The sequence below is a fragment of the Ursus maritimus genome, unplaced genomic scaffold (assembly GCF_017311325.1).
Source record: "Ursus maritimus isolate PB19 unplaced genomic scaffold, ASM1731132v1 scaffold_2, whole genome shotgun sequence".
NCBI classification, from domain to species: domain Eukaryota; kingdom Metazoa; phylum Chordata; class Mammalia; order Carnivora; family Ursidae; genus Ursus; species Ursus maritimus.
Genome location: NW_024424452.1, coordinates 26,731,142 through 26,757,671, shown reverse-complemented (window position 1 = coordinate 26,757,671; position 26,530 = coordinate 26,731,142). Strand labels below are relative to the sequence as shown.

The 26,530-nt window shown below is 48.9% G+C and overlaps 1 protein-coding gene across 10 annotated transcripts in view; it reads left to right on the top strand.

The window, feature by feature from the left end:
* ABCC1 (ATP binding cassette subfamily C member 1) overlaps positions 1 to 26,530 on the top strand; it is a 130,730-nt gene that overhangs the window by 2,435 nt on the left and 101,765 nt on the right. The window contains exon 1 of one of the 10 annotated variants that reach the window (XM_040635276.1): positions 14,738 to 14,968. The exons of the other annotated variants lie outside the window; for them this stretch is intronic. The gene's annotated coding sequence lies outside the window, so the exon portion shown is untranslated. Of the gene's footprint in view, positions 1 to 14,737; positions 14,969 to 26,530 lie in introns of those variants that run through there. 10 annotated transcript variants of the gene reach the window in all.

Below are 26,530 nucleotides of genomic sequence, written 5' to 3'. Positions count from 1 at the left end.
CCCGCCCGATTTATGCCTGCCTTCTCCCTGACCAAGGTCGTGTGTTCAGAAATTAAAGGACTGGCCCACGTGAGACTCTTATCAGAGCTTTGTTCCTGGGCCAGTGCCTGCCTCTGAGCTTCACGAAATGTCCAGAAAAACCAGAACGTGGAAATGGCCCACAGTGAGGGTTCCACTGATTTAACCCCCTTCACCCGGGTAAATGTTCTGAGATGAGAAAGGAGGAGCTTCGTTACCCAAATAGATGCCAAGTTCACCAACACTTGGCTTGTTTTTTCCATCATTGATGGCAGGAGGGTGCTGTTTTGCGGCTGGTGTTTGTATGATGGTTGGGAGAATGGGCCTGGGCCTCTCCTTGGGGGTTAACTTTTAAAAAATTATTTATTATGTTGTAGACCCAGTGTAGAAAAATTGGAAAAATGTCAAAAAGTGGAAAAAAAAATTAGTAAGCAGTGCACACTGCCTCAGAGCAGAGTGCCTGCGTCCCCTGGCTTCAAATCCTGGCTCTACAGCTCAGGAGAGTTACTTCTCTGCATGCCTCAGTTTCCCTATGGGGCTGGTGAGACAATACCAAGCAAAGAGCAGTGATGTAGGAACAAATGAGCGAATCCTTGGCAGATACGTAGAATGTTGCTGCTTGGTATACAGTTAGTGCTCGGTAATTGTAAGCAGTTGACACCAGTTGGAATTCTCTAGTTAGTTTTTGCTGCTGCACCTGCTGTGGCTGGGGGTGAATGGACGTAGGAGATCCATGTTGCCGTTCATGGAATCCTGCTAGTATTTGGCTCCTGAGCTGGTATTTGCCTTGGAGAACTCAGTAAATCTCTGAATATTTGAATCAGCAGCCAAGGGGTGGGAGAACAGGAATATTTTAGAAGCTATTAGAAATTCCCCGAGGTAGGATCTGGCCTTGGGAGTCCATGTAATTTGTCCCTTAATAGCTCCTCCTGGCTTTACAACAGTCTTTGAAGAGCCAAATTCCACCCCCAGCTCCCCCATCCCCCAAGTTTTCTGTTGGTTTATAGACTCATCCCTTTGCCTTCCTCCACCTTCCTGTCTTCTTCCCCTTTTTGTTTACCCCTCTTTCCAGTCTCCCCCCTCTCCCTTCCTTTGGACTTTTAGAGCTGAAAGGGACCCCGGAATCATGGGGTCCTCCCCTCACCCCACTTCCTGCAGGAAGGCAGGAATCCGAGGCCCGGAGTGGCAGTGTGATGGGCCCAAGGTAAGATGGTAAATGGCTTGGGGAGGAGAAAGGGGAAACCTGTGAGAGGACAGGGCAGGGCAAGAGCTAATTCAGGGTTCCCGGGTTGCCTTATGGCTTTGTCCTGTTCTCCTTCCCCCAGCTGGCCCGGCTCCATTGGGGATACTCTTGGAGGTAACTTTCCTTTTGAATGTGGTGATGGATTCAACTTTTAGAAACTGATGTCTCTAACTGGGGGGCGGGGGGGGGGCAGTGCTCCAACCTAGCCTGTCCTAAACAGAACATCAGACCCTTCTGATGTCAGTTAATACCAGCCTTGTCCTCAGAGGCCCAGGCCCCAAACCCGCAGCATCCTTGACCCACCCCTCCTTACCCTCCCCACCCTCCCTACCCTCCCATTCCTCATCTCAGCTGTCAGCACATCTTGTTGCCTTTTTCGTCAAAATGTTTCCAAATCTGCCAGCTTCTCACCACCACCCACCCCCAGCTACCATTCTGGCCGGAGCCATGGTGGATCAGTTCACTCCAGGATTTGAACATTCTTTCCATACTGCTCTCCCTGCTTCCATCCTTGACCCCTAGAGACTCATCTCAACGTAGCAGCCAGTGGGGCTTGTTCCCCCTTCTGCTTGAAATCCTGCAGTGATTCCAGACTTCGCTCGGATAGAAGCCAAAAGGCTTAGGCCTGCAAGAGTTGACAGAATCTGACCCTGTCACCTTTCTGAGCTCCTCACCTGCCACTTTCTGTCTCACTTCACTCCTGCCACACAGATGACTAGACTGCCTCAGGGCCTTTGCCCTTGCATGGAATGCTCCTTTACTTTCGAATATTTGTTCAGATGTCACATTAGGCAGTTTTTCTCTGACTCCCTGCCACTTCCTTGTGCCCGCAGTCCTTCCCTGCACTCCCTCCTCTACCCTTCCCCCCCCCAGCCAATCTAATACATCAGATATTTTACTTATTTTGTTTATTCTCTGTAAACCCCCACCAACAAGTCAAGTCCACAGGAGCGGCATTTTTTGTTTTTGTTTTTGTTTTTGTTTTTGGCCTGTGTTTATTTATGGCCATAATCCTAGCACTTAGAATGGTGCCCAGGACCTAGTAGATGCCCAGTAAATATTTGTGGAAGGAATAAATGACAGGAAGCACTGGCATGGCTTTTGAGCTGGGCTGCAGCCTCTCTCCAGAGGTCTCTAAGGACAGACTAGTCACTGACCTGTCTGGAATGGATACCCAGGGAGACTGAGCCCTCTGGCTTCCACGCTTGACGGCATAGTCTATCTTGGAAGGGTTAGCCCTGAGCCTTGCCCCTCTTTCCCTCTCCCAGGACTCAGTGCCTCAAACATATAGGTTCAGTCAACATTTGAATTCGAGCGTGGGAAGTCCAGATCCAGCCCACTACTGGGCTGGTTTGGCTTTCTTTCACTTAGGGATTACTGTCATTGCTACTATTTACTGATTTTTGAAAGAGTTCACAGAAAAATATGAATTTCTGACTTATGAGAAATCAGCAGCTCTGAGAGCAGCAGGGCCTGCATTTGTATGTGGCCGTGGTCAGCTGGGGCTGCCCTTCCCAAAACAGGCCTGCTGCTGGCCCCCGTTTGCCACAATTCCCTCTCCTCTTTGTGGCTTCAATTCTAGAGCCCAGCGTTGGTCGCTTTTTTCCATTGTGCTTTCTCACCTGGTCTGCTTCCTTCACCTGTGGCCAGTTAGTTGCGTGGACATTGCCTGCCTCGAAGCCCAGGCTTCTGGTGAAGTGCCTGGGGCCCGTCCGACTTGTTAGTTTGATGGTGCAAAGACCCCTGGCTCCATCAAGGTCATGTTGGCTGGTGGGGGCCCTCAGAGACTAATCGCGGCTGCCCGAGGAAGTTGAAGCAAGCATCTTGGTGTGTCTGTTGGCTCTAGATTTTCATGGTAGGATAGGGTCTAGCTTTTATTATCCTATCTTAATGGTTAGTAAAACTCCAGCCCATCAAAACTTGCCTGAACATTTTACAAAAAAAAAAAACGTGCTCAAAAAAGGGATTGGAATAATGACAAGGGGTTGAACATCCTGAGGCGAGGGCTTCCCCCAGCCTGGCGTGGAAACTGGGACAGCGTCTCTTCTGATGGAGGCAGGGAACCTGTACTTAACGCTTCAAGGCTGAGGGTTGGGGCGAGGGAGGGGGCCTTGAGGGAGCCGGTTTAGGGACGGGGGTGGTAGGTGTGAAGCACAGTTTGTCAACCTCAGCACTTGGACATTTGGGGCCAGGAAATTCTCTGTTGTGCCCTGTGGGCTGCGCTGCGGTACCCTTGGCCTCTACCCACTGGGCCCCAGCAGCATCTCCCCATGTTGTGATAACACGGATGCCTCCAGACATCGCCACACGTCCCTTGGGTGTTGAAGTCACACAGCCGTTGGTGTGGAGGGATCTGGAGAATACATTGGGGCGAGACTTGCCCGCATCCTTGCATTTTCCCGCGAGATTTTAGGCCGTTGAACTTCTCATGTAATTGGTTTACCAGGGTTGCCTTGGAGAAGCTTAATGAGACCGTAAGGAGGTTAAACTCCACAATTACTTGGAGAAGGAACGTGCTGGCTCTGCCATGCTGTTTCCCACCCGGGCCTGTGTTTCTCGGCGCTTGTCCATTCTGGCTGGAGGGTGTGTGATGACGGAGGTTGGCTTGGAAGCTTCACTCCCTCATTTTAAACTGCCCCAGGAGACGTGGACAGTCACAGAGCTGAGGTTCTGCTGAAGTGTCCCCTCAGCTTAACTGTGGGATTCGTGCCCTGGTCAAGGTTGCCAAGTCCTGGAAAATGGGTCTAGATGACTGGGGAGGTGGTAATGGACGTTTTATGGGGCTTTTCCCTTTTCTCTCTGAGAGTCTCAGTCTACCTTTTATTGGCCTCCTTGATTGGGGGAGTCCTCCTCTTTGGAGAGCATTTATTTATTTTTCCCAGTACGAAGAGCTTCAGAGTGCTCTTTAAAAACACTGGATTTGATCGCTTGTTCTTGCCACAGCCGTTTCTTGCTCATTTAGTCAGTCTTTTGTGAAGTGAGCATCTATTATGTTCTAGACCCTGGGAATGCAGCCATGAACGAGGTAGATGAGGGGCATGTGCTCATGGAGCTTACATTAGGAATGACCAAGACAATTTTGGGCAGTAGGAAGTGCCACAGAGACATTAACTGGGAGGAACTGGGGGTGGGGTACCAGCTGTGATAGAGGGATATTCAGGCACAGCCTTTCAGAGGAAGTAACATTTGACCTGTGATCTGCATGGCGAAGCTGGCCGTGAAAGGACTAGGGGAAGGAAGTATTAGGTAGCGACAACCACAAGTGCAAAGGCCCTGGGGTGCCTGGAGTGGTCAAAGTATCACAGAGTTTAACTCAAAGGAACTACAGAGCCCATCTCATAAAAATCTTGCCTGCAGCATTCTGCAGAAATGCATAAAGTGCTAATAAAACGGCTTGTGGTAATAAGGGCCTGAAAATTCCAAAGAGGAAGCTTGGCGAGGACATAGAGCCGTACTTGCAGAGGCCTGGGCTTCTGATCCATTTATGTTGGAATGAGTCTCAGGTTTTTACAATTAAATTCAGAGCATACTTTTTTTGTGTGTGAGTCTCATCTGTTACTGAACCAGAGCTGAAAACCCTTCAGGGTCAGATCAAGTTGGGATTCCCCACTCCCCAGCTGCCCATGATTCTCTTCCAATGGCATTTCATGACTGGTTGAGATGACTTCCTTTAAATTGCTAGGAAACTCTTCTTTTATTTTTTTATTTTTTTAGATTTTATTTATTTATTTGACAGAGATAGAGACAGCCAGCGAGAGAGAGAACACAAGCAGGGGTAGTGGGAGAGGAAGAAGCAGGCTCATAGCATAGGAGCCCGATGTGGGGCTCGATCCCATAACGCTGGGATCACGCCCTGAGCCGAAGGCAGACGCTTAACCGCTGTGCCACCCAGGCGCCCCGGAAACTCTTCTTTTAAAACTAGATGTTGAGGGGTGCCTGGCTGGCTGAGTCAGAAGAGCATGCGACTCTTGATCTCAGGGTTGTGAGTTCGAGCCCCCATTGGGGGTAGAGATTACTTAAAAAATAATAGAGTCTTAAAAACAACCAACTAGATATTGATATGATCTGGCTGATTGCATGAAGATCTTGCGTGGTAACTATTTGGATTGTGGTATCATTTTAAAAAAGGCGAATGGTCTAGGAGAATACAGAAGGAAAGTAAACGTTTTGAGTACACCCCCCTTCCCTCTTTTCCCAGAGGTACCTCTGATGATAGTTTCTTGGGTATCCTTCTAGAAAAATGCCAGGCATATGCAAATATGTATGAAGGGGTGAGAGGGTACATATATCTTTTTTTCCTCCCTAGGTGGGTTCATAGTCTTTTTTTTTTTTTTTTTTTTTAAAAATCTTATTTATTTGACAGAAAGAGAGCACAGGTAGGCAGAGCGGCAGGGAGAGGGAGAAGCAGGCTCTCTGCTGAGCAGGGAGCCCAACGAGGGGCTCCATCCCAGGCCCCCAGGACCATGACCTGAGCTGAAGGCAGCCATCTAACCAACGGAGCCACCCAGGTGCCCCAGATGGGTTCATATTCTAAATAATGTTCTGTATTTTGCTCCCTACACTTAAAAACCGAGGTTGATTTTTTTTTTTCCTACGTTAAGTCCATGCAAATCGAAAGAAAAAGGAAATAACACTTGTTTACAAGCGACATTCTTCTGTGACTGTGCCTTACATTTACCTCAGTCCTACCTTGGCTGCTGTTGGCGTTGGTTCCAGAAATTTGGCAGGATACAGTGCTGTCTGGAGCATTGCTGGGTACTCATTTTTGCATAGGTCTGCAGGTTGACGAAAATGACTCAGCAGAATAAGTTCCTCCTTGAGGAAAGTCTGGGTTCACAGATCTGTGCTTTGAAAATTTGATAGCTCTGAGTGCCTGGTGGTTGCTGTCCACTAATGGACCCACCAGCATTTATGAAGCACCTGTTGTGTTCCTGGCCTTTGAGGCAAGAGTAAGCAAGCTGGAAATTGACCAGGTTCACGTTGCTTCCCTGAATCAGAGAGGATTTTTGTTTGGCTGAGTTAAACCTTGTATTCCAGGGAGTTCTGGCTGGAGAGTGCTTGGTTTTGCTCCCATTTTAAAAAGATAGGGTTCAGTGTTAAGCATTTTTTGTCTTCGCTGTCATTTCAAAAGAGCTTTGACATGAACAATTTAACAGCATGTGAAGTTTTACTCAGAATCCCATCCTGCTAATGCAGCTCGATTTAACTTTTTTTACACATAAACCTTCTGGCTTCATCCGTTGTCTTACTTACAAAAGCAACACTCCTTGTTAAAGAATAAACATCACAGGGAGAGTTGTTTTATTATTTACTTATTTATCTATTTTTTTAAGTAGGCCCCTCGCCCAGTGTGGGGCTTGAACTCATGACCCTGAGATCAGGCGTCACAGGCACTACTCACTGAGCCAGCCAGCCGCCCCCATCACAGAGATTCTTAAAAGTAGTGTTAACCTGATGCTCCCTGGAGCTACCCAGAAACCGAGGTCGTCTTCTAGTCTTTTCTGGGATCATAGAAACGTTCACAAACATAAATGTGTTTAAATAAAAGGGGTTATGTTAAAATCATTGCTCTGTTTTTTTATTTTTACTGAACATGTGATTCATGTCAATACATAGAATCTCACTATTTGCATAATAATCTTTCTGTGATATGTGACACGGTCTTTAATACAACATAACTTAATGAGGAACAGCTCAGAGGATCATAGGGGAATGGAGGGAAAACGGAATGGGAAGAAAGCAGAGAGGGAGACAAACCATGAGAGACTCTGGACTCCCGGAAACAAACTGAGGGTTGCTGAAAGGGAGAGGGATTGGGGGGTGACTGGGTGACGGGCATTAAGGAGGCCACGTGATGGGATGAGCACTGGGTGTTATATGCAGGTAATGAATCATTGAACACTACATCAGAAACTAACGATGTACTCTATGTTGGCTGATTGAATTTATATAAAAAACACATAACTTATTTATAATTCTTTGATATTCCAAGTTATAGATTTGTTATAATTAACTCGGTGTTTTTCCCTATTAATAACTGCCACTTGCATTATTTCCCGGTTTTCGTTCCTGTGAACGAAAGCGTCCTCATATATAGGTCAAAATTGTGTAAAATTTTTTTTAGTAGGTATTCGCTGGTTATTTTCCAGAAAGGAGAATGTAGCCAATTCATTGCCGCTGACAATGAATGAGAATTCCCGTTTCTCTGCATCTTCCCAAGCCCTGGGCATCATTGAATTTGTTAATTCGATGGATTAAAAAAAAATCTTACTTTCACCTGCATTTCTCTTTTGGTTAGAAACTGAGCGTCCCTGCAACCTATTTCCTGGTGATATGTGTGTTCTTTTCTGTGCGTCTGTTTTCTGTGTCTTTTCTGCTCATCTTTCCACTGGTTTGCCTTTTTCCTGTTAAATTGGGAGGAGCTCTTGATATATTGGGAATCTTGCCCCTTTGTCTGTCATGAGTGTCCCAGATATTTTTCCACAAGCCACCGTTTGTTTATTGGCGTGTTAACATCTGATTCTTGTGCAGATTTGTGTGTGGTTAGCAAGGGTGTGCTGGACAGGGCAGGACCATTTTCAATCTTCCTGTTTTTTCATTTACTGGTGTAAGAATTTTCCCACGTTCCCATAAAACTTTCTAAATTATACAGTGTCACAGCAATAGGTCCTTGTATTGGTGGACTGTAATTTACATAATTATTACCTGTGGTTTGACATTTAGATTGCTGTCTCTCCTTTCTTTCTTTTAAAGAAAACATTATAATGAGTATCACGTGGAGAATGCCTGTTGCCTTAGTTCTGAGAGCGTATTCTCAGGAGTGGAGCGAGTATCTCAGAACACTTGAAACGATTCCGCTCTAGCTCGAGCTTTTTTTTTTTTTTTTTTTTTTTTAAAGGGGTTGGCTTACTTCACCATTCTAGCACGGTCTAAGGATACCCATTATTATGGTTGTTTTTATTACCGTGGGCAGATGATGGGTGCGTATTAGTAACAGCGTCTTCTCTGGTCCCTCCAGTTAGCCTTAGAGGCTCGAGACCAGTGGCCCCGAGGAAAGTTGGAGCTGCTGGTTGCTGGGAAGGTGACCTGGCAGTTCTAATTTGGTTAGATTATCTAGGAGCCCTTTGATGAGGCATCTTCCTCAAGATCATTAAGTCACTAACGAGGCCAGGGAGAAAAGACATATGGTAGATTAGACTCTGTCTGAGGACTGCTGTTACAGCATCTTGGGACGCTCTTATCTTTTTTTCTCCCACGGAGATCTCTGGGGTCTGGGTGGGCCACGCCACACTCGGTGTTGGCGTCTGCTGGCTCTCCTCCAGTTCACTTGCATACTTGGCGGGGGTAGGAGCTGGAGAAAGGGCTCAGCCCTGAGTCAGACCCTCTTTATTTTCAAAGGGGCCACAGGGAGGGATGAGCATTGGTCGCTGAAGGCCGGGGGCTGCCTAGACCAGAAGGTACAGCTCCACAGAAACCCAGGGAGGTAGATGGCTGGGGTCAAGAGGCCAGATTCAGGAGCTCGGGTTTGCACGTCGGTCCTACCGCTTCCCAGCATGTGATCCTGGGCTAGTTACTTAACTTCTGGGAGCCTGGGTTGACTCACCCGTAAAGGGGAGGATCATGGTGATGTTGCATGTGTTACACAGTAGGAAGGAAGAGGTGAGGCGTAGAGGGTGCTTAGCAGAGCTCGAGCAAATGCTGCCTGTGGTTCTGGAGGAGGCTGGACCGTAGGGGACAGTGCTGGATATTCGGGGGCAGTGGAGAGGGCATTTCGGGTGTCATGATTCTCTTCTGGTGTATTATCTCCTTGCAACCCCTGGTCCCGTGCAGGCCTTGGCAGAGTTGGAAAAGAGCCCCGTCTGACCGCAGGGATTCAGACACCTGTCCCCAGCATCTGAGACAATTCAGGTTAATTGGCCCAGTTGTTGCGGAGTGTCTGTGGTGGTGTTCCTGGGTGTCTGTGGTGTTTTCCGGGTCTGGGTGAGGCATACCCGGGTATCAGGTATCAGCTCTGAAATTGGGCTGATGTGTGGAGAAATTCATTTTCCCCATTGTTTTCTTTGTAGTTCAGAAGTAAGAAGACTTGCTGAAGTATTTAAACGGATGGCATACAAGTGAAGTTGTGACAATTCTGAGAGCCACTGACATTTGCGTACTTGGAAAGTTCCTGGTTTTCTGTTACCATAAACATGGGAGTGATTGAATTATTTATTTATTTATTTATTTATTTATTTATTTATTAAAAATATTTTATTTATTTATTTGACAGAGATAGAGACAGCCAGCGAGAGAGGGAACACAAGCAGGGGGAGTGGGAGAGGAAGAAGCAGGCTCATAGCGGAGGAGCCTGATGTGGGGCTCGATCCCATAACGCCGGGATCACGCCCTGAGCCTAAGGCAGACGCTTAACCACTGTGCCACCCAGGCGCCCCTGAATTATTTAAAGGAACTTTTTCTTGGACTCTCTTCTTGGTCTGATATCATAAGAGATACAGTATATGAAACCTTACAGGACGAGTGTATTAAAAAGTGAAAATCCTCTATGATGACACTCTTCTGGAGATAATGTCTTATTGACAGATTGGCGTTTTAACTTTCAAATCAGCTGTTTTCTCCCCTTATGCTAAATAGATAATATCTTTTAAAAATAAGGATGGGATCCTGTAAAAACATATTCTTCATTTTTTTTAAAAGATTTTATTTATATATTTGGCAGAGAGAGAGCCAAAAAGCACAAGCAGAGGGAATGGCAAGGGAGAAGGAGAAGCAGGCTTCCCGCTGAGCTGGGAGCCCGACGTGGGGCTCGATCCCAGGCCCCCGGGATCATGATCTGAGCCGAAGGCAGATGCTTACCCTCCGAGCCACCCAGGCACCCCTGTTCTTCTTTTTTTTTTTTGGTTTTCACTTACTAATGCATCTTGGATATGACCCACTTTTAATTAACATCTTTACTTGATGAAATGTCAACATCAACCTAATTAAGCAATTTGCTAATAATTGTTCCCTCTCGAGGCAGTTGGTCATAGCCTTGTTGTTTTAGCCTCTGCACAGGCAGCTCCTGGGAAAATGGGAAGCAAGTCTTGGGTGTTGGAGGGGCATGTCACGGACCCCCTTGCAGGAGACGGAACCTCTGAGGTTCAGTGCTTATGGTACTGGGCACTCACCCATGTCCTGTCCCCAGTCGGTGGTCTCTGAGGATTTCCTGAATAGTCTTGCCCTGGGCTTGACCACCTCCACTTACAGGGTAGACAAGGGAAAGTGAGCATTTGGTTTTCTGCCTTTTTAGGTGGAATAGGGAGTTGGGAGAGGCTGCCACGTATGTAATTACGTAATACTTTCCTTTAAACCAATTCACTTTTTCTTTTAAACCTAAATCAGTGTATCCCAGACACAGTTGTCTATCACTTTAGAACACATGCGAAGTCAAAGGGTGGCCATATTCATGTGTTTACCGAATAACTAATAACGAGGTTGTTACTGAAATGAAAAAAGAGGGTATTGTGCAAACTGCCCAGATCTGAGGCTCTCAGCACTCAGTGATTCTGCCCCCGGGGGACATTTGTTTTAGGTCGTCACAACCGGAAGGAGGGTACTCCTGGCATCCAGTGGGTAGATGCTGCTGTTACACAAGGCCCAGGGAAGTTCCCCCCCCCCCCAACGACAACAAAGTTAGGAGGGCCCACATTTCACCGATGCTGAGCTGGAGAAGTCCTTGCCTGGATTCAGGCCACAGGCTGTGGCGTTCTGGGTCATGTCATGGTTTGCTAGCTGGCTAACTCTCTGTGCACTTCTGTCTTTTCTGGGTGACTGGTGACCGTGTATGTGTGACACCGTATACAGCTAGCCGTGGCCAGCTAGTGGTTTTCAGGCCTGTCCCCACACCTGATGTCAGAGCTCCAGTAAACCCGTGTAGTAGTTTACAAGCGGATATGAATTCAGGATACTGTTGCTCACCCCCCACCCCCACCCCGAGGACCATACGGACACTGGGGAGAAGGGAGCATATGGACCCTGAAGTGGTTGAAATTCTTAACCCTTTTGCCAGGCACGTCCTACCCGACTGCGGGTTTCAGAAAGCACGCTGTGTTTGCAGAGAGGGTTTCTCTGTCTCTCTCTTTTTTTAAAGATTTTGTTTATTTAGTTGAGAGAGAAAGAGAGCACAAGCCAGGGGCGGGGGAGAGGCAAAGGGAGAAACAGACCCCCCCCCCCCGAGCGAGGAGCCCGATGTGGGCCTTGATCCCAGGACCCCAGGATCATGACCTGAGCTAAAGGCAGACGCTTCACCGACTGAGCCACCAAGGTGCTCCGAGAGGATTTCTCCTGTGGGGCCAGGCAGACACCATGGCCTGTTGGTGACCATGCCCATTGGAAAGGGCTGTACTTTGTCAACTGGGAGATTTTATTGCCTCCGCTCTGCCTGGCTTTGGCAAAAACAGCCTGGCCTGGGGAAGGAACAGTTGGAGACAAGCAGGCAGCTGGCAGGGGGATGTGGTCGGATGTGCCATTGGCAGCTCTGCCCCAGCTGGCCTGGTCAGGTAGCTTGACAATTACCGCCCCGAAGTTAATTGCCCTGTTATGGAGCAGTAGTGAGGAGGTGGCGCCGGGGTGATGATGACTGTCTCTCAGGGCAGTTTTTCATTTTCCCTTCTTGATTCTGGGAACTTAGGAAAAAGCCTCTTGCTGTCCCTAAAGGTGAATTCGATGAAAAAAGCGTCTGGGCTGTCCTGCATTTCATCGACTCCAAAAGGCCGGCAGCTGTGACATGCATCCCACTTTCAGAGATGCCGTGCTATGCAAAAATGGCCAGTAGAAGGTGGTAGGATGCACGGATTGGGAGGAACCGGTGTCAGAGGAAAATGCGAAGAAACATGGGATTTATTTATTATTTATTTATTTATTTATTTTATCTTATTTTATTTATTTATTTATTTTAAGATTTTATTTATTAATTTGACAGAGAGAAACAGCCAGTGAGAGAGGGAACACAAGCAGGGGGAGTGGGAGAGGAAGAAGCAGGCTTCCAGCGGAGGAGCCTGATGTGGGGCTCGATCCCAGACCGCCGGGATCACGCCCTGAGCCAAAGGCAGACGCTTAACGACTGCGCCACCCAGGCGCCCCTCTTTATTTATTTTAGAAAGGATTTATTTGTTTGAGAGAGAGCACAAGCAGGGGGAGGGGCAGAGAGAGAGGAAGAAGCAGACACCCCACTGAGCAGGGAGCCTGATGTGAGGCTCGATCCCAGGACCCTGAGATCATGAGCTGAGCTGAAGCCGGACGCTTCACTGACTGAGCCACCCAGGCACCCCCCACACAACGTCGGTTTTACAATCGATACATTATAACAGCTTCCAGTCCCTCCCTCCCTTCTTCCCACTACTGTGAATCCTTTTATTGCCTTAGGCCTGATGCTGGAAATCCACCCCTGGTGAGTGACACATGCGGCCTCCTTGTCTCACGGAGGCCACAGTTGTGAACATGCTCAGAGGGACATAAGAGTCCAGGTTGCCAGTGTAGCTTCCGTTCAGATCCCGGTTCTGCTGCTTGCTGGCTGTGTGACCTTGAACAAGTCACTTGACCTCTCTGTGCTTGGGTTTTCTCATGTGCAGAATGGGGATGATAGCAGTGCCTACCTCACAGAATTGTAAACTTAAAAAAGTTCCAGTGTGACCAGTGCGCTAGCCCCATTTCTAGGGGCTGTTACTGTCACTCCTCATCCCTTGTCATTGTTGAAATTGTCATCATCCTCAGTACACAGCAGTCCCTTGCTCTGGTCCAAAGGGGAGTCTCAGGATCCTGGAGGATGCTGAGATGGGGAAGTACCGGGCGGTGACATGGGTCTAGGTTGTGTCTCGTCCCCCCCTCCCCCCCACCGTCAGCCTCTGTTAACTTCTGCTTCTCTGGGTAACACGGCCTTCTTGGCTCAAGTCAGGAAACCTTTGGACTCTGTGCCTCAGTTTCTTTGTAACATGGAGAACAGTAATAATACCTGTGTCATCAGAGGTTTGTTTTAGGGATTAGACAAGATGAGGCATGCACAGTGCTGTGATCTGTGCCTGGGCTGGGGAAGGCTTTGCTATGACGGTATCTAAACCTTTCTAGCAAAAAAAGCCACCCCCTTCCCCTTCCTCCTTAAGCACCGTTTCCTTGATCGGAGCCCTCCCCTAACCCCGCACCCGGCTTTTAGGCAGTCCTTACTTGTAGATGATGTCTCTGCCCTAGTTCTTAGTCTAGAGCGTGGACCCCAGGGGCCAGTGCCTGCCCCTTGCTACTGATGGCCTCTGCAGGGCTGGGAGTGGCTCCTCGCTTTGGTTTGTGACTACTGGGTCATTTTCGACAGGATCCTCTTTTGCTTTGCTCTCCCCTGCCTGGGAGCTTCCTGGTTTTGGCTGTGAAAGGGCCAGCGTGTCTAGATTGCTCCTTTTCTTGCTCTTGGAGTTATTTCCTTTGGACCTGTGCCCATAACTGGGTTTGTTGGGTTTCAGGCTGGACGGAGTCTCTGGCTTTTCTTTGCATGTTTCTGGGTTGCCCTTCAGATAGATTTATTCACTCCTCCTTCTGCTTGTCCAACACGTATTGAATGAGCACCTGCTGTGTGCAGGCTAATTGGTCCTGCTTTGGGGAGAGTCCAGGTAGGAGGGAAAGAGACACTTGGAACTCCACAGGGAAAATAGTTGGGAGTGTAGACTTCTAGAGCATGTGCCAAGTGCCAGGGAATGTTCTAGATGCTTTATGAGTGTGGGGTTTTCATCCCGACAGTAAATAACCTATGGAGAAGGGACTGGGGTTATTCCCATCCTATGGATGGGGAAACAGAGGTGAAGTCACCCAGAGTTTGGCTGGGAACCCCTGCCCTGTGCTATAGGAACAGAAACACGGGGGTTGCTGCAGGAAATAACACGTTTGGGTCTTGGTGAATAATGGCGGAGATGGGCACTTTAGATGGGTGAGGCCTCTGCACCAGCTGGCATCTGAAGCCGCCGTGGAGGGATGAGAAGGAGCTGACCACGCGGGGGCATTCCAGGCCCAGGACAGAGCTGGTGGGAAGAAGCCGGGTGAGATAGAAGAGCAGTGAGAGACCTTCCCGGCCAGAGCATCAGAGGCTGGGGGAGGGTGTCATGGGCTGCCGTGGGGGCACAACTGTGCCTTGCAGGGCTACTTTAAGACTGATAACCTAGTTAGTATTAACTAACCCTTCTGGTGCTCTTGAGTCCCAGGCCCTCTTTGAAATGCTTTCCATTGAACCCTCAAAACAGCCTTAAAAAGTTGGTGGACTATTGTCCCCATTTTACAGGTGGGGCACCCAAGGCCCAGGAAGGTTGTGTACCTTGTTGAAGGTCCCACTATTCCTCTGTAGCAGAGCTGGGACAGAACCATGGCTGTTTGGCCCAGAGTCCGGGCACTTAGGCGTGGCACCGTCCTGGCACCGAGATGGGAGTGTCCCTAGTGGCCTGTTTTAAAATAGCCATTGTGGGTGCTTCCAGGTCAGCGGCGGGACAGAAGGACTCCGGGCTGGGCCAGAGTGGAGTCTTTTCCAGCAGGCTGTGCCAAATGACTCTGGCCCAGGCTCTTGGGTGGCTTCGGCATTGTGGCACATGGCGTTCTGAGCTGTCGTGACCGCAGTAGCAGTAACAATGTGGTAGAGGTGGCAGAGGTGAACTCGGCCCCCGGCGGTTACACCGTCCCCCAGCACACAGGGTTCACAGTCAGGTAAGAGGTGGGTGACCAAAAGTCAGAGAGGTGGAGTGACTTCCTCAAGGGCACACAGCCAGGAAGGGCTGTGCGAGGTCTTGAACCCGGGCGTCGGCACCAAAGCCAGAGCTCCCGACTACCGCCTGCGGCGTCCGTCTCCCCCCTGCTGCGACGCAGTCTGGCACGGACAGGGAGCACGCAGCTGGGATTTCCGCTCAGAACAGAGAGACCGTGGCGTAGGGAGGAGGGCGAGCTCGGATGCTCTGGGCCAGGGGGCCGGGGCGTCTCGGGGGACTTTTGGAGGAAGACAGTGGCTTTCCCAGTTTCCTGTTTGGGGCTGTTCTGGAGAGAAGGGACTGAGAAGAGGGAGCCAGAAACTTAGCTCTCGGTTTCACAATGCTCAGGCGCTTTTGCAACGTATGGGTGATGCAGCACTTTCCTGGTGGGAATCCCAACAGGAGCTTCGGTTTTCCTTTGCTTAACTCGCTCAGGCCCTGGCCTGTCCTCCTGGCCCTGTGTGTCACCCGATCCCCTCCTGGTGCTTTGTTCTGCTTGTTGATGGGCATACACACCCGAAGCTTGTCCAGTGACTGTCTTGGCTCCTGCTCTGCGATCCCCTTAGAACGCTGTTGCCCCGTCTCCACAATGGCACATGTTGGCATGTTTGCGGCCCTTAGGTTTTGCCTACTTCGGGAAACCTGCCCTGAGCTCCCAAGTGGAAACGATGACAGTGACAGCCGCTAATAGGTCACCAAGTGCCCATCTCTTGTCCCCTGCTTGACTTCTCAGGGAAGCAGGACTTGCAGTGGTGAGCCAGCCTGCCTGTGTTAACTTCCACTCCTTCCACTTCCAGGCTGTGCCACCTTGGGCAAGTTGCTTTCCCTCTCTGTGCCTTGACTGCTTTCTCTGCAAGATGGGAACATCCCACTGGGGGATGAAAATGAAATCATGTAATGTAGATTTAATCCTCATGGTGATTCTGAGAAGCAGGTGTTGTCCCTGCTGTGAGGACGAGGAACCTGAGTTTTCTTCCCCTTTGCTAGGTGAAGTAACCCCTCTGTCTGTTCTGGGGATCTCTTGTCATTTATGTGTAACTTTTCAGTGACCCTTGGTACTTTTAAAATCTTTCGTTACACTTACTGAGGTACCCATCCTACCTCCTGTACCAGATTCTAAGCTGCTTGAGGGCAGGATACAAAGGTAGATGTCGTGGCTCCACTCCTGTTACAAAGCAGGGCTCAGTAAATGTGTTAAGTGAGTGGACAGGCAGATGGATGGTCTTTGGACTCACTAGGTATTGGTGGAAGGAGTGGGGCTGTATAGAAAAACTATTAGGACAGTGGGTCTCAGGGCACCTGAGTGCCTCAGTTGGTTAAGCATCTGCCTTCAGCTCAGGTCATGATCTTGAGGTCCTGGGATCGAGCCCCACAACGGGCTCCCTGCTCAGTGGGGAGTCTCCTTCTGCCTCTCCCTCTGCTGCTCCCCCCGCTTGTGCTCGCTCTCTCTCTCTTGCTCATTCTTTGAGATCTCAAATAAACAAAAAAAGAAAAAAAAAAGACAATGGGTCTCAACTGGAGTGATTTTGCCCCCCCCCCATGGAGACATGGACATTTCTAGAGACATTTTTGTTGTCATGACTCGGAGTGGGGAGGAAGCTACTGGCATCTGGGGGGGTAGAGGCCAGGGGTGCTGCCGGACATTCCACCATGCACAGGACAGCCTCACAACGGAATTGTCTGGCTTCAGATGTTAACTGTGCCAAGGGTGAGAAATCTCGGGTTAAGGGGGCATGTAATCTAGTTACAAGCAACATAGCAATGGGAAAAGACACTGCATTCACATTTTTTTTTTTTTTTAACAAGTGCAAACGAGCCCTGTCGAGATGATGTATCTTCTTACCGAGGTGATGAAGTGGGGCCGGTGTGTCCTTACTAGTTTGTTTTTAAGAGGGGGAACGTTAGGTTCCAAAGACAGCATATGGGAGGTGAGAATTCACATAGTTAAATTGACCCTGGGTCTTATTCATCTTTTTTTTTTTTTTAAACTGCTTTGTTGAGATACAATTCACAGACAATATGAGTCATGCATTTGAAGTACATAGTTTGGTGGTTTCTGCGTAGTCACAGAGCGGGGCATCCATCACCGCACTTGATCTTGGGACCTTACTTGTCTTTGTGTCCTTCAGCCCTGGCCGGCCGTGTGCCTGGTGTGATGGTCACAGATGTTGGCCGCATCTAATTTATCGTTTGGGGAGACTCTGGTGTGTCTGGTCTCTAGCTTTCCCAGGTGCTTCTGAGTGCCTGCCATGTGCCAGAAGCTGCGGTAGGTGGGAGGTGAACAATCCAGGCCCACCACCTGGGCATTCACTGCCTCTGTCGAGTTGACAGCCCGAGGGGAGGGCAAGAGAGGGGGAAAAATCATGTTCGAGGTAAACAGTGTCAGGTCAGGTCATATGAAATTCCTGACCTTCAATGATGTTTGACCTATGGCCAGGGTTGGCAGACGTTTTCTGGAAGGAGTCAGGTGGTGAATAGTTTAGGCTTTGCGGGCAGGGTGAAATCAAGTGACCGCACTTGGCAGCAGGCAAATCATCTCTTTTACATTTTGTATTTAGAAATGTGAAACCCGTTCCTAGTTTGGGGGACAAAACAGGCATAGGGTCAGATGTGGTACATGGGCTGTAGTCTGCCAACTCCTGACCTATGCAAATGGCATTTGCATGAATTTTGTTAGGCACGTGTATTATACATAATGTATTACATACTGTATTGTATATTCGGTAATATACGTAGAATTAAAGTATTAAGATAGCATGTAAAATATCAAGTACTATCTGAAAGACGTATTTAATGACTGTATGTGAGTGCTCTACCATAAATGTGTGGAGCTCCATGAGGTGGTTAAATGAGGGATTGAATGTGCTTGATGGGGGTGGGGAGGGGGCAGGCCTCCCTGAGGAAGGGCTGCTTCTGTTGAGGCCCGAAGGCTGCCTCTGAGTTGAAGCCAGGGCAATGAGTGGGAAAGGGCTCCAGGCAGGGAGAACAGATTGTGCAAAGGTCCTGAGGCATAGAATGGTCCAAGAGCAGCAAGTGAGGCGCTTCAGGCAGAGCATCAGGATTGGGTTACAGTTTAAAGCTATCCCTTTTGCTGCGGGAGGGGAGGCCGGCGACCGGTTAGGAGCCTGGTTAGTAACCCGGGTAACCCAAAAGATATTTGCCAGGTGTGGAATGGATTGAATGAATCCCCTATCTTCTAGTGGTGCACCACTTTTTACTTTGATTATTTCATATTCATAAAAGGACTTCCTGTTTATCAAAGAGATACCAGAGTGGTTAGGTTCTATTCAAGCAAATCCATGTGCTGTCGTTTCCCTGATGATTTCTCTACTATCCACTGTTGGAACCAGTAACATCTGATAGAAATAGAAGGCAGGCCATGTGTGGGGTTCTAATTGGTTGCCACATTAAAAAAAAAAAAAGTACAAAGCAGGTAAAGTGATTTTAATGATTATTTGTAAAGATTTATTATTTGAGAGAGAGAGCATGTATGAGCAGGGACAGAGGCAGAGGGAGAGAATCTCAAGCAGATGCCCCACTGAGCGTGGAGCCCGACACGGGGCTCAATCCCATGACCCATGAGATCATGACCCGAGCTGAAACCAAGAGTCAGACATTCAACCTACTGGTGCCGGGTGTCTGATATATTTTATTTAACTCCATATAGGCAATATGTTAGCATTTCAACGTGTAATTTATGAGATATTTTGTGGGTTTTTTTTTTTTCCATGCTAAGTCTTTTAGATCCAGCGTGTGTTATAGCCCTTCTCTGTTTGGTCTAGCCTCATTTCAACTGCTCAGTAGCCCAGTGAGGGAGTTAGTATATTGGACACTATAGGTTTAGATGGTTTCTGTTATTTTGTTAAAAATCAAACATTATATAATAATATTTGTAGAACTGGGGGCGCCTGGGTGGCTCTGGTTAAGTGTCTGCTTTCAGCTCAGGTCGTGATCTGAGGGTCCTGGGGTCGAGCCCCGCCTTGGGCTCCCTGCTCAGTGGGGAGCCTGCTTCTCCTTCTCCCTCTGCTGCTCCCCCTGCTCATGCTCTCTCGCTCGCTCTGTCAAATAAATAAATAAAATCTTAAAAAATAATATTTGTAGAGCTATAAGCCACCAGGAATGCATACTCCTGCATTTAGTGATTTTTTTTTTTTTTTTGCCCAGCTTTATTGAGATGTTGACTTACCACATCTGTAAAGTTCAGGTGTATGATGTGATGATTTGATAAATGTGTATACTGTGGAGTGATTATACAGTAAGGTTAGTCAGCACCTCCGTTCCCTCACATTATTACCCTTTCCCCCCTATTTAGTGGTGATAATTTTTAAGATCTACTCTCAAAACAGCTTTCGAGTATATAATAAGTATTGTTAACTATTATCACCATGTTGTATGTTAGATCCCAGAGCTCATTCATCTTATAATTTCAGGTTTTTACCCTTTGACCAACGTGTCCCTGTCTCCCCCACCCCCAGCCCCTGGCAAGCACCATTCTCTGTTTCTAGGAGTCCAGCTTTTTAATTTTTTAAATTTTTATTTGTTATCTATTTTTAAAGGTTTTATTTATTTATTTGAGAGAGAAGGAGAACACACGTGGGGCGGGGCAGAAGGGGGAGGGAGAGGAAGAGAACCTCAAGCAGACTCGCCCCCTGAGCATGGAGCCCCACGTGGGACTCGATCTCGTGACTCTGAGATCATGACCTGAGCCAACACCAAGAGTCGCTGCTCAACTCACTGAGCCCACCAGGCACCCCTTTATTTTATTTTTTAAAGTGTATTTAAAAAAAAATAATCTCTATGCCCAGCGTAGGGCTCAAACTCAGGAGACCCCGAGATCAAGAGTTGCATGCCCCACCAACAGAGCCAGCCAGGTGCCCGGGGTTTTGGCCTTTCTCTGTTTGGCTTACTTCACTTAGCGAAAAGCCCTCACGGTCCACCCGTGTCGTCAGCCACGGCAGGATGCCCTTATCGGTTAGCGCTGGGATGATACCCCATCGGGTCTGCACACATCCCATTTCCTTTATCCCTCCATCGGCCAGCGGGCGCCACGGTCGTTCCCGTATCTTCGCTGCTGGGAGCCATGCGGCAGGGAACGTGGGGGTGCACATCGCTCTCCGGGATCGGGATTCCGTTTCCTTCCGATACACTTCGTGACATTGTACAGACTGGATTCCCACAGGGATGGCCGGGCCAGCCTTCATCACCGCTTTTATGATTCTCATTGTGTATCTCGGGGTTATCAAGCTTAACCCGCACCACCTTGCTTTCCGCCTGCAAGGCTTTAGTAGCGATTAAGTGAAGCTGTTGACCTTCGGGTCAGGCTTTCTGTGTTTTCTTCAGCTTGAGGAGTAATTTCTAAGGGGATTCCTCCCATCATTGTTTGGAATAGCCAAAGATTGGCAGCAACCCAAGCGGTGGGCAGTAGGGGCCTGGGTAAATAGACGGTGTCCCGCCCATTCCGCGGGGGAGTGGGGATGCTTCCAGAGGAAGGTAAGAAGTGAGGACAAGGCCAGCCTCCAAGATCATTTTTTTTTAAGTGAAAACGTCAAGATACAGTCATCGGATTTGGTGTAAACCTCTTGGGTAAAGAAATGGAAAAATAAGACTATGTAGTTGTATTTGCCTAAAGAATTCCAGAAGAGTACTCAGGAAACTCAGATGTGGTTGGGTTTGTATGTGGGAACGGGATGCCCGGGACCCTGCAGGGGGAGAGGGAGGCAAGAGTAACTTTTTACTATTTGACACACACACACGCAAATATACACATATATTTGTACACACGCATATATTTAAATTGGAGTCTCATTCTGCCTTCTAAAATCAATTTTAAAAGAAGTTGATATTTTCTGTTATTTCCAGCTCCTGCCATTTATAAACTTGTTTTCTTTTTTTAAGATTTTATTTGTTTATTAGAGCACAAGCAGGGGGAGCAGCAGGGAGAGGGAGAAGCACACTCCCTGCTGAGCAGGGAGCCGGGTGTAGGGCTCCATCCCAGGACCCTGGGATTAGGACCTGAGCTGAAGGGCAGCCACTTAACCAACTGAGCCACCCAGGCGCCCCTGCTTCTGCCATTTAATGACATTTCCAAAGCACCTTCCCTGTGGGGGAGGCAGGGATTGTCCTTTAGAAAGTGCCCTGGGCCTTGGGCGAGCAGAACCCTTGATGAGCAGAGCAAGTGCTGTGGGGCTGGGTTAATTCAGGGCTGGGCTAGGGCAGGGTGCAGTGGGGCCACAATGGCCAGGGGTACGGAGGCTTGAAGGAGCGTCAGCTCGGTGAGGGCACAGCCAGCCCTGGCCTCTGGCTGGCTCCCTCCACACTGTTTGCTGGGTGCGATACCATGCACACACTGCATGTTAAAATGATAATATTTTGCGTGTAACTCATGAAAATGTGGCAGGGACATAGGAAGAGGTAGATCTGGAAGTAATCCCAATAACAGCCGTGACATTTATTGAGCGCCTGCTGTATGCTCCGGCCTGTACTTAATTGCGTGCTTATTTGCTTCATTCCATTGGTATCCCCACTTTACAGCTGCGGAAACTGAGCTTGGTTGCTTGCCCAGTGACACGTTGTGAGAAGCCGAAACTCTTCCAGATAAGGGGCGTGTTTGGGGAGTATGGATTCTAATCTTGATGGGGGGAATCTGTTAAATGGGGTTTCTCAGCCCCAGTACTGTTGCTCTTTAGGGCTGACCACCTCCCTGTGGGGGGCTGTCCTTGCGGTATCATGTTTGGCAGCATCCCTGTCTGGCTTCTGCCTGCAGAATGCCCACACTGTAAGTTCCATCCCAGCAGTGACACCAGAAATGTCTCAACATTGTCAGACGTTCTGTGCGGGAAAACTTGTGGAGGCAAGTTTGCAGAGAACCAGTCTCTGGAAAAAATAAATCAGATGAAGGCATGAAATCCATGGTCCCCACCTCACTCAGAGTGAAAGTTAAAAATGCCTGTAATGGCCTGTGAGTCCTGCATAGTCTGTCCCTCCCTGTCCCTTGCCTTCCTCCCTGACTTCATTTCCCATTAATGTTAGGTATATTGCATCTCTTTCGTTGTTGCAAAATACCAGATGTGTTCCTACCACAGGACCTTTGCACTTGCTGTTTCCTGTGGGTTTTCCCCCCCAAAATGGTCTTTTGGCTTACTCCCTGGTTTCTTAAGTGTGTTACTAAAAGACCCCTTCAGTAAGGTCTTGCCACTTCTCTGTGTCCTTTTGTCATAACACACATACACACATATGCACACATATACGTGCATGTGTGTATATTTATACATGCTATATGTATGTATTTTATATGTGTATATTTTTTCCTTTTCTCTTGTTTATTCTGTGTCCTCTTACAAGGCTGTCAGCTCCAGGAGGGCAGGCCCTTTGCCCTGCTGTTCACAGCTAGGTCCTCTGCAGCTGGAAACAGTGCTCAGTAAACGGATGAATGCTGTGTGTCCTGTGTCCCCAGACTGCTGTGTCCCCAGATCTGTTCCTCTGGCTGGCACACGCCTGACCCCTCTCCTGTCCCTGTAATGGGATCAAATGGAGGATTTCGTGAAGCTCCAGAGTCTGATCAGAGGAGAGGAAGTGGCTGGGGACAAAGTCAGCAGAAACGGTCAGGGCCGGATGGAGACCATGAGGGCAGGTGTGTGCTTCATAGGGAGGGGCCCATCATGGGGAGAGTTGGGGTCAAGGGAGGTTGGAGCACGCTGCCTGCTGCTGTTGACATTTGGACACCTGTGACAGGCAGCCATGGCTCTGTGTTCTGCTTGGCTGTCAGTCCTTTTAAGACAGGAGTTGTGGCTTGGCAGGTAACCCCCCGTCCCTGTCTTGCTAAGATGTTTTGTTCTGCACTTTGGGTGTCAGGGTTCAGTGAGGATTTGGGGCTCTTGTTTGTGCAGGGCCATGCCCTGCCTTCCTGGGGGCTGGGGGTAAGGTCTGGATGTGGCCCTTCCACCCCCCCCCACCTCCCCTTAATATTTCTGGGCTTTATTCTTAGCTCTGGTGAGTCAGAGGCTGAGGAAAGGCCGCAGCTCAGCCCAGCAGCAGGCACGGGCCATCGTAGCCCCCGTGACGCTGGCACCTTCTGCCCTTCTCCCCCCACACACCACCATGGGCTGCACCGGCCTCTCGCGGTGCAGCCTTAGACCTCCCAGTCTCTCTGGCCTGTGCCGGGGAAAGCGGAGGCCCCATGCCATCTCTGTAAACAGAATTCATGTCCAGAAGCCCAACAGGCCCTGACCGACTGACCTGACTACCGGCTCCCCTGCGCTCCTTTTCTCTGCCTGCTTCTGCTTCCGAGCTGTCCCTTTGCCGGGTACCTTGCCCTCGGATTGGTTCTGAATATGGCTCTGTAAGCGACCAGTCACCTCACCTCTGCTCCTCAAAGACGGGGTTCATTGCTTAGTTGTGTCCCACAGATTTCCTTCTGTGCCTTTGCTGGGGCCCTGAAGCCGGCCTGTCTGGGTTTGAATCCAGGGCCCACCCATGTGCCTTCCGGCAAGTCTTCTTGCCTCTGTGCGCCTCTGTGTCCCTCTCTGTAAAATGGGGACGATGCGGGACCTGCCTCATAGGGCGTGGCTCTGACCACGAAACAGAGCGATGGACGTTCAAGCAGACACATGGGCGCCTGGATGGCTCAGTCGGGTAAGCGTCCGACTTGATCTCAGCTCAGTTCTTGATCTCAGAGTCGTGAGTTCAAGCTCCACGTTGGGCTCCACACTGGATGTGGAGCCTAGTTAAAAAAAAAGAAAAAGGCAGCAGCACAGTGCCTGGCTCCTTGTCCGTGCTTTGTACAGGCTTCTGTCCTAGTCGCGCTCTGATCAGCCTGAGTTGTGGCCCCATGGGTTCGCCCTGGCTTCGTGGCAGACCCCAGCCTGAGCTGCCCAGAGCTGATGGGACATCTCTGTGCAAGCTAAGGCCTTGACCCTGCCGTCTGCCCTGCAGATTCCGTATTAGATGTATTTGCAGATGAAGGACACCAGGGCCAGAGAGCTTAGCTAATTTTCTGAAGGTCAAGGGGGCAAAAGTGAGTGTTGGTGGCTGGATTCAAACTGAGGCCCTCCGACTCCAGGGCCCTAGGCTTTGTTGCTCTTGCTTGTATTCATCTTACTTATTCCCTCCCTCCCCTCTGCATTTTTGAAAAGGTGGATACGCACACCTCTTCTCCCCTGTGCCTTTGCCCCTGCCGCCCCTCTGCCTTGGACATGCCCCCCCCCCCATCTTTGCTCACTTGGCTCTTTCTGATGCTTGCACTCTGCTCTGCCGATATGTCACCTTCCCGGACCCTCACCTTGCTACTTGCTGTCCCGACAGCCTTTCCTTTCCTGTATAGCGAACAGTGCTCTTTGCAGTTATGAGTTGTGACCTTCTGTCTTTGTAGGAGTCTCAAGGGGGCAGGGACCATGTCTGATTTATCCCCACATTCCCCTGATTAGTCCAGAGCTTGGCACTGAGTAGGTACTCAATAAATACTTGTTGTGTGATGGAGAGAATGAATGAATGAATGAATGAATGAGTGAATGAGTGAATGAAAAGAAAGAAAGGAAGCAAGCTAGCAACCAACCAACCAAAACCTGTTTTTATTGGTTTCTTGGCCAGGAACTGAACCTGGAACCTTTTGGGTCATGTTTAATCCTCCTGCTTGTTCTGTAATAGCTGGGTTCTAGAACTAGTCTCATTTCACAGGTAAAGAAACTGAGGCCTGGTGGGGCCGCTGCTTTAGGGTGGTAGGGGCAATTTTTGCCTCCCCAGGGGCTATTTGGCAATGTCTGGAGACATTTTTGATCGTCACAGCTGGCCGTGTATGTTGCTTGCAGGTTATGGGACCTGAGTTTCTGTGAAATGGGTTTATAGCGCCTGCCTCCTCGAGTTGTTTGTGAGGATTCAATGGGATGTGTGCTTACTGGCATCTCTTGGACAGAGGTCAGAGACGCTGCTTAACATCTTCTGATGCACGGGCTAGCCCCCTCAAATCAAAGAATTTTCTGGCTACAAATACCAGTAGTGCCAAGGTTGAGAAACCCAGGTTTCAGGCTCAGATCTGTGACGAGGTGGAAACTGGAACCTAGACTCTCCAACCTTGTGTTCTTAACCATCCCCTCGCATTGCGCCCGTTGGAGAGGTGGGGGCAGTTGTAGCATATTTCCATGTCTGGGTCAAAACATTGCTTCTCCATTCTGCACAGATGCACTTGGACTCCCTAAGGCCTGAGGACGTGTAGTTGATGCCCTGCCTCAAAGAATGTCACCTTCCAGGCTGGCTCAGGCTGGGCGGTGAGGCTGTGGCCGTTGCAAATCCGCTAGAGTTCCAAGCACCTGGCTGAGAGGCGGTGCAGCCTGGGAGGTTAGGGCTCACTGTCAGCCTCTGTGGGTTCAAAGCCTGGCTCTGCCTCCTTCCGGCTTTGTGACCCTCTGCAAGCTCCATGACGTCTCTGGGCCTCAGAATCCCCTGGTCCAAAAAGGGTGAGTTCTGAGAGTCCTGATTTTGTAGGGGTTTGAGTGGACTCACGCTTGGAAAACACTTACCACTGTGCCAGACATTTCAACTACTGGGCGCCCAGTAATCATGTGCTTCCTCTTTGTTCCCAGCCCAGCATTTAGAAATGTCTGCCCTTAAGTTCCTGCTGTTGCTGTTTATTTATTCAAAATGCGAATTCCTTTTGTTATTATCGGTACATGCAGAGTGAAAAATACAAACAGTGCTAAAGATAATAAAACAAAATGAATAGTGTCTTCTCAGCAGCTCTAGCTCTGCCCCCCGGAGATAGTCCCTGTTAGCTTTTTGAGGTTTGGTGTTTTTTTTTTGTATCCTTCTAAGAAAATTTCCCTGCCTTTAGAAGCATCTGTATACCCTTTTATACCAATTTTAAATGGGAACAGTAGTACATGCATGTGATTTAAAAAAAAATGCAAACCGAACATTCTCTAGGAACACAGAGGCATCTACACTTGGATTCAAATTCCTGGCTCCCCATGCTGCTTGCGAAACTCGGTCTCAGTTTCTGTATCTGTAAAATGGGTTTCATTCTAGGGCCTTCCTCCCGGAGTTGTTAGTGAGGATCACATGGGATGTAAAGCACTTGGCTCGGTCCTGGCACAGGCCGCTAAGAACCTCCTCCGTAAGCTTTCAGTCTTTTCGTTTCTGTTGATGGAGGAAGGTGCCATGTAATTTCTTACGTGCAGGTCATTGCTCGACTATCGTCCTGGCCCAGAGCTCTTTTCTGAAATAGCATCCAGCCCCCACCATTATTCTCTGCCCCCCTGTACTCTTCTTTAGGGCATGTGCTGCCATTGGACATGCCTATAGCTGTTAATTTATCTGTTTAGTATTTGCCTGTTTTAATAGAATGATCCCCTGAGAGTATGAACTTGACCTCCACATGTTATTGGAACATGGTAGTCTCCTGATACATAATTGTCCATTGAGTGGTAGAAAGCCACCTATCATGAATTACTGACACAATCACATGGGGGAAAGGACCTTCAGACCCCACTGGAATGCCACATTCAAAGTAGGTCCTTGTAACTAAAGAAGTCAG